Raw genomic sequence first — 8435 nt, forward strand, 5'->3', positions numbered from 1 at the left:
CTAAAGATTTTACACGCTGCATCCCCTTATTTGTAACCTGCGACCAAAAAACATGCTGCATAAAGATTTTTCGTTGTGTGTGCATGATAGCAACAAACCTTGAAACAACTTCCTGCATCATGCTGAAATATCAATAACAGTGATTGGTATTGTGAACTCGTGAGGAGCCCTTGGACTTTGCAATGACATGCCAATCTATTCAGTGACCACCAAGCAATCGAATGGTTGTGTGCCGGATGAAAATAGGCCATAATCAAGGCCACTCGAGGGCAGTAAACAAAAGCGATCCTGGATCGAGTCTTGTTTCTGATAAAAATATTTATTTTGGTATTCAGTAGCTTTGTGCATTTACTGCGAGAAACCCAGTAAGCTCTTTCCATCTTATGGTGTGTAGCATGTATTGAAATCCAATTATTGTATTTGATTTGAATTTAATTGATAAATAAATTGAATTTATATATTTGAAAGAGATAAAATTCAATCCATTAGGTTTCTTAGATTATCCTAATTACTTTCATTTTATTTCTTCAAAAGTTTTTCTAATTACTTTCATTTTATTTCTTCAAAAAAAAATTTAAAGAAAGAAGAAGTTACAAGGATATCTTGAGAAAAAGTTAGTTTTAATATTAAATTTTTTATTGTTTTTTAATTGTAAATTAGAAGGGTTTGACCTTTGATTTAATTTTATAGTATTTTTAAAATTTAATTCTAAACACTCGAAAGGGCTCTAAACATGATATTTCATATTAAAACCTCGTAAAGATTAACTAATGTGGCTGTGTGTTGCTCTAAGCCCTCTCACAAATCATTTTTTGTATTTTATTAATATCAATTAATTTTTTAAAGAAATAAAATCAAAATTCACAAATCATCGATTTTCCCACACTTTTCAATAAAAAAAAAAAGTACCTCAAACTCATCCTACCAACCTCCATAAAAACCGTTTCCACCTTCAAAATTCTATTACAAACCAGAGGTCATTAATTGAATGTGAAGTTTTGAAATGAATGCCTATTTCGGCTTCCATCTCCACTCTTCGGCCATGGGTAAGTATTTCGTACGTACTAGTCTATTCAACTCACTCATACGACCTCTTTGACTTTTTCTTACTATGATAATTTTCAAAAGAACCACTGTTGTTTCTTCTGTCTTTCCCTACTTCTCCTCAATTTCTTACTCTCTCCCATAAATAGAAGGAAAAGTTAAACAAAATATATGTTAGTTCGAGTGTGTTTAGCTTAGAGGTGTGGTGGCTTTTATCAAAAGTATAATATTTTTTAAGCATAAATCATACCTCTAAAAATTATAGAAGGAAAAGTTAAACAAAATATATGGTAGGAAGAGTGTGTTTGGCTTGGAGGTACGGTGATTTTTCATTAAAGATATAATATCTTTTAAATATAAATTGCATATTTGAAAGTTATAAAAATATCTTCTTTTTTTCAAAGAAAGTAGAAACTATTTCTTATTTAAACACCTTTAAAATGATCCTTACAAACATCAAATTAACAAGTGGAAAGATACTATAGACACGGATTTATGGACACTGTTCATTAGAACATTCATAATGATTTTGCACCTCTCACTAAATAGTATATTTTAGATTGCGATAATGCTTGTGGTTCAAAATGTTTTTTGTTTATAAATATATTATAATAATATTTTTTTATTTTTTAAAATATTTTTTAATATTATCATATCAAAACGATTTGGAAACATAAAAATAAAAAAAAATAACAATAAAAATTCAAAAATCCTTATATTAACAATTGGAGCCCTTTAGGTTTTTTTTTTTAAAAAAATTCAATGGTTACTACCAAATTAACCATGACAGGTAATCTTGTTTCATTTTAAATGTATAATAAAACAATTAAAATATCATTGAAAGAAAATAAATTTAACTAGCATTGAGGGTTAATTTTGTATTTTCACATTGTTTTTTTTAATTATCACTTCAGTTAAGGAAAAATTTGGTATTTGACCAAATATATATATAAAAAAGCATAGTAAAATGAGTAAAATGTTTGTAAAAAAATTAAAATTGTTGTTAAGGGGATTTTTTTCATTTTTTCATAATGATTTTTTCATTATTATCATATCAACTTAAGGGTAATTTGATATTTAACATAATATAAAGAATAAAAAAGATTGAAGCACATATAGCACATTTTCCGATATGCGGGAGGTGCTTGTGCCATTCAGGCGATGCATATAATGCCTCCCAACATCAAATGTTGCCCTTCACTATGTCATTAGAAGTCTAGTCATATTTCCTTCTTGATGATATAACGTATGTCGACATTGGTTATCTGGTTTACTATAATATATCTTGATTTTTCTTTTTAATTTCACCTTTTAATAGAAAAGATTATTACAATTTTTATCCTTATTTTTTTTTAATTTTTTTTGTCTTTTTGTTCAATTAATTCCTCCTTTCAACTTCACACTTCAATTATAAGTAAACTTTATCTTATTTTTCTATTTTGGTCCTTATTCTTTTAATTATTATTTTTTGTTTTGGATCCTGTCATGCAATTAATGTTTTTTTTCTAAGTTAATCTTTTAATATTTAATTGATTAAGAACTGGACTTTGTAATTTTTTCAGATAGAGTGTTTATGATTTAATGTTTCTAGTCCTAATTTAAAAAATAAATAAGTGATCACATCATTTTTTATTTTTTTGCTTATTTTCTTTTTAGTTTTGTGAATTTTTTTATTTTTTATTTTCTATTAGATTATCATGATCTTATTACTTGAGCCGCCAATATAGGGGTTTAACCTAAATTAACTTACCCACTATTTTTCAAGTTATAAGTTTGTCATACTAGCTCAAAATGATTTTAACTGGGTTTTTTTTTTTAATTTTTTTAGTCAATTTTAGCATTACGTGTTTAATAGGTTAAGAATTGAGATATGTTATTTGTATATTTTTACAAGAGTATTTTTTTCCTGGGTTATTGGTATTGTTTTTTTATATTTATTTTGGTTGTTTTGTTATTATTATCTATTTTTTTACCATCTAATTAAAAATAAAACTAACTTATTTTATATAGTTTGGTCTATAACTTGAGTGACATGTTTTTTTTTTCTTCTTAAAAAAGCATTTGTGCTTCTTGAAAATTATTTTTAACCCATAAAAAAAAACCATGCAGCGTCGCATGTGTAGATTTTAAAAGATCACTTAAAATGTTTAATAAAACTATGATGTTTCATGGCAAAACAATCCAAAATGCTTTCGTTTTGACCATAATAAACAATATATAAGAATGTCTAACCCACTATGATACTCGGTCGAGAGCAACAGTACAAGACTTTCTTTTGTTATTGTTATGTTGATTGTTAGTGAAAAATGTAGGCCTGCCTCTGTAAATGGGCAAAATCTTGACTGCGAGGGCTACTATCATCCAGAGGCTTAAGTTGTGAAACCCAACACACAATTTGGATATATGTGTGAGCTGCAAAAGGATCCGTTGTTAGCGGGCTTTACACTAATTAACAGAGACCAAGCTGGGTCTGGGAATTAGGTTCCATTGCACTCTTGAATTTTCTTTGAGCAAGCCTTGCAGGCACGGATTCTTCCCAGTTTACCAGTCGCAGGGCCATTAACGAAGCAGGGTAATAGTGCTGGTTGCTGGAAGAGCCAAAGAAACCTTTAGCTTTGGTATTGTATGCTGCCTGAATCAAGGGATCCCTGTATATTTTCTCAGTACAAAGAAAGAAAGAAGGGAATAGTGCCCACAATTTGACAACTCATTATCTGAAAAGGGGAATCCTATGAGCCTCATCTCCTCATTGGAAAATTAAAGCAACAGAGTTAGAGCCCGGAGATCAAGTCGGTTAATCAAGAAATCCTTTTTTGACATTCTACGTGCAAGGGAACTCTCTTGTTTTTCCCATTTTGTTGGAAAACTGAGTTTAAGTTATTGATCGAAGCAGGAAAGCTGAGCCATTAAATGTGATCAAAAGCTGGTCAAGACACTTTTGACAAATGAGGCGGCTCAGCTCAAAAAAAGACATTCCATGAAGCAGACACGTAGAAGAATGGGCAGAAGCCTTAATTTCACCTTGGAATTCTCTGTGGGTGGGTGGCCAGTCTTTGATATTGCAAAGAACTGCCCTCTCATCACTCATCATAGTTTGGTCGGTTCAAAAGTATAGAGCCCTGAAAAAAGAAACAGAGAATAAGGAGTGCAATGGTTTCATGATTCATTGGGAATGCTGGTTGGCCCACCCATAATTATAAAACAAGAAAAAAGGAGGAACAGTCTATGATGCTCCTCCTGTGCTCTTCCTTTCTTAATACCTTCCACTTTCGTTGTATTTGATTAGGGCTAACCCCCAAAGTTTAAACAAGAAGCACTCTGTTGCAGACTCCTTAACAAACTGCCATTTCTTGGGTGTAAAGGCTTGTTTTGTATATGTATATAATCTTATTACATGACATTCGCTCAGTAGTTTTTAACTGTGTTTTGTTGTTAGATTTCGCTGGTGCTTGCTTTCCAGATGGACCTGCGATAAATATTTTCTTTTTTTGACCATCTGGCCAGCAAAGAATAATAATTGTAATGATTGCTAGGTGCCTTTAACTTTGCCATGACATGGCTACTGTTTGTTCTTTTTACCGTGCTCATTCCCTCCACGGAAAGCCGAAAGTTACCCTTGAAAAGCCACTGTTTCTGTTTAGTGCACCCAGGTGGGAGTTATTTAGTCTTCCATACTAGGCCCCTGTTTCTCCTGTGGAGGCTGGAGCCGCCCTGAAAAAAAAAATGTTACGAGGATGCCAAAGTATTCTTAAAAAATCCCTTTGGCCAAACTAAAAAAAAAAAGGGGGGGCACCAAATGGTAGGCAATTGAGGTTGGTGGGTCTTCTTTCTATTATATATCTTGCTTGTATATTGCTCAAATTGGATAAACCTTTGTGATTTGATTAGTTACACAGCATTCAGTATGCATATAATCATACATTTGGCCAAATCCGGTTTCTTAACTGTTATAAAAAAAAATTACATGAATTTTATAATAGAAAAGAAACTAGAAAAAAATAAAAAATTAAAATGGAGTTCATATATATATGGTATTTAGACTAACTTGGATACTAAAATTAATGAATTTGTAAATCTTTAATGATTTTGAAGTTTGTAAAATTTATAGTGATATTTAAAAAATAAATAATCTAATTAATTAAACTATACCTTTTAATTTCAATAATATATTTTAATTCATAGACACGAGAAATTATAAGCCAAGAAAATCTATACACCTTGTAAAATGTAAATTACAACACGAAACCTACAAGAAAATAAAATGGAAATGAATAAAACGATGGGCATTTTATTAAGTTGAGTGGATAAGATGATGCATGTGCTCCCATTATATGATGTGGCTCACCATCTTCACGGCATGAATCTGCACATTCCTGAAGTGATGTGCCCCTTCATTGTAATCCATGGATATAATCATTTTAAGAAGCCAGGGGTCAAATTTGTGGGTTCACCAAACATGTGAAGCTGATAATTAAGGGAAATTAAGGAAAGATGATCACTTCTTTGATGCTTTAATTAGCAATTGAAAATCTTATTGTAAGTCCTCAAGCTTAACTACAACATTTGCAATAATAGTCCAACAATTAATTACCTTTTGTGTAGATTACATGACTATGATCATCGTAGCAACCCTAATTTTTTATATATTTTTTTGAAATATATTAGAAATTTTTAGGTAAATTTTTCTTTGATATATAGATTTTACTAAAATTTCTACCATGTTTTTTTGACATATTATTATTTTTAATCTTATATTTACATGAGGGTTTACATATTTATATAGTTAAATTATAAATTTTTAGGGTTTTATAGTTATGGAAATAAAATTAATTGCCATTTAATAATTTTTTTTTATGTACAATACAAGTTTAACTCCAAGGCATTTTATTAGCACATACATGGACATGGGAGTTGCTTCTTTCCCATACCAAGAATAGATGAAGGTTTTCAAATCCATCCATCCTTATGCTATCTACCAATTGCCTTTTTGTCATCCATTTTAAAATATTAATTTGCCTTTATCTTCAACTTTTTTAAAAATATTATTCTTAGGATGAAGAGTCAAAATCTTCCTCATATTCAGAGAGTAAAGTTTACGAAAATAGAAAACAAATTCTCCATTTTAGATACTTTTAAAAAAACTCTGGCTAATAATATAATTTTTCATGCAGCTTGTATCATGCACACAAACATTCCATTGAACTCGTTGGCCCCAGAGGATGATATTTTGAAACAATTTGAAAGGGTTCCTGCTAGATATATAGTCTAATGAGTTTTTTATTTTTTAAATAAATATTTTGTTAGGGCTTTTTTTCAATTATTCTATCCATTTTTTTAACTATAAATCCCTATTCTAGATAATATCTTTTTATTTAAAATGACAAAGTTTTCTCCTTTTCTTTTCCAAATTCAAACAACAAGAGGAGAAAGGTCTCTCGTCCGCCAAGTCACGGGCTTAGGTTGCAGTGGCGGAACATGTTTTTAAAGCATCCAATAGAAAAATGCCAGCTAACGGGAAGGCTGTGTTGATATTGATGTGGCTGTTTGTAATTCGCCAGTTCAAATGTTTTTCTAATTACACACGATCATAACTTTGTTAGAATGGAATACTTTAGAATCAAATACTCGTCGATCGCCCGTGAAGTGGGACCTAGTAAAGCCGCGCCCGTGGGCCTCAACCAGAAATCCAAAGCTGGCTGGTTCGGTGCCGAACCATCCATTTGAATTTTTTGAACGTTGAAGGCACCCGGTTTCTAGGAGGTCACTTGGCAAGGCAGGACGCACGATGCCATGCTGCGGTATTTTTTTAAATTTTATTTTATTTTATTTTATGATAATTAAAATAAATAAAAACTTTTTCATAGTCTAAAAAAAAGTTTCAATGAAGAATCATCACTCGGTAATATTTATGTGATTATAGAAAAAAAGAATAATTAATCTGATAAACATATATAACAAATTTACAATAAAAAATAACAAAATTATATTTTGTTTTTATTTAATATTCATGATAAAACTTTTTTAAAGAATGTACACTAGATTCAAACATAATAATTCAAAGAGTAATTTTTAATATCACCACGAAAACTATAATTTTATTTAAAAACTATAGCACAATTAAATAATTTTTTAAATATTATCTTAATATTTTTATTCATAGTGAATTTTTTTCTGAATTAAAAAAAAAATAATTAAAATACTATTTAAAAGGAGGACATGCACTTTGGTCAAGGAGGATAAGCTTGTATGCCTGCCTAAAAGAAATAAGATTAGATATGTTTGGCTTTAATTTTTTTTTTAATGGATAGACAACATCAAATGTTTTCTTAATAGGGAAAATAACATTTTCAAAATCAGTATTTTTATAGTTGGGACACCACAAGTAATTATCTATAATCCAAGATTAGCTATAATAGATTACTTCTATCCATTTTGTATCAAGTGGGTCTAACGTTTTCCTTGTATAAAAACCCTCTAGTTAACTTACACCATATGAGAAACGAGTTGTGGCCATCTTCGAAGAACATTATCTAAGACAAACCTATTAAAAAGCAGCATTTATTAAACTCCCTTCTCTAAAACAAATTTATTTAGACCAAGATTAATATTTTTATAGTAAGTTTTTTTTAATGGTTAGAGAATCAAAATTAATCATCCACAACTCATGACTAGCTATACTAGATCATATTAATCCAATTTATATCAAATGAATCTAATCTTTATTTAGTATAAGAACTTTCAATTATTTATCACCGCATGAAAAATAAGTTATAGCTATCTTATTTTAAGAATTGACCCTGCAACCTAAGGTATCATAACTCTCCACTTACAGTTTTATACCTACACATTTTAGTGTTTCTATCAAACATCTCAAGAGAGATTTTTTATTCTTGGTGACTTGCAACAAATGCACCTAAGGTATCATAACTCTCCACTTACAGTTTTATACCTACATATTTTAGTGTTTTTATCAAACATCTCAAGAGAGATTTTTTATTCTTGGTGACTTGCAACAAGTGGTATCATGATTTAAGATTGATGAATTGAAAGCACCTTCCATAACCTTAAAAGAGAAATGTTGGAAATTTTGATTTTTTGTTTTTTCTTAAAATTAGTTTTTTATTTTTATTTTTATGGATGATTTTGATGTACTAGAGTTAAAAATAATTTTTTTAAAATAAAAATATATTAGTTAATATATTTCTTAACAATTATTTTTAAAAAAACAACAACTATTATAGTTCCGAATACTCTAAAATCATGTCTCTCATTATTGAAGTTGCCTTTGCAGCTTGTCTTTGCATCATTACAATTTTGATGGAACTCAAATAAAAGAGATAACAAAATTAAATACGATATGTGTGGTCTTTTATATATATATATATATATAT

Source organism: Populus euphratica, unplaced genomic scaffold, assembly GCF_000495115.2.
Source record: "Populus euphratica unplaced genomic scaffold, PopEup_1.0 scaffold2.1, whole genome shotgun sequence".
Lineage (NCBI taxonomy): Eukaryota > Viridiplantae > Streptophyta > Magnoliopsida > Malpighiales > Salicaceae > Populus > Populus euphratica.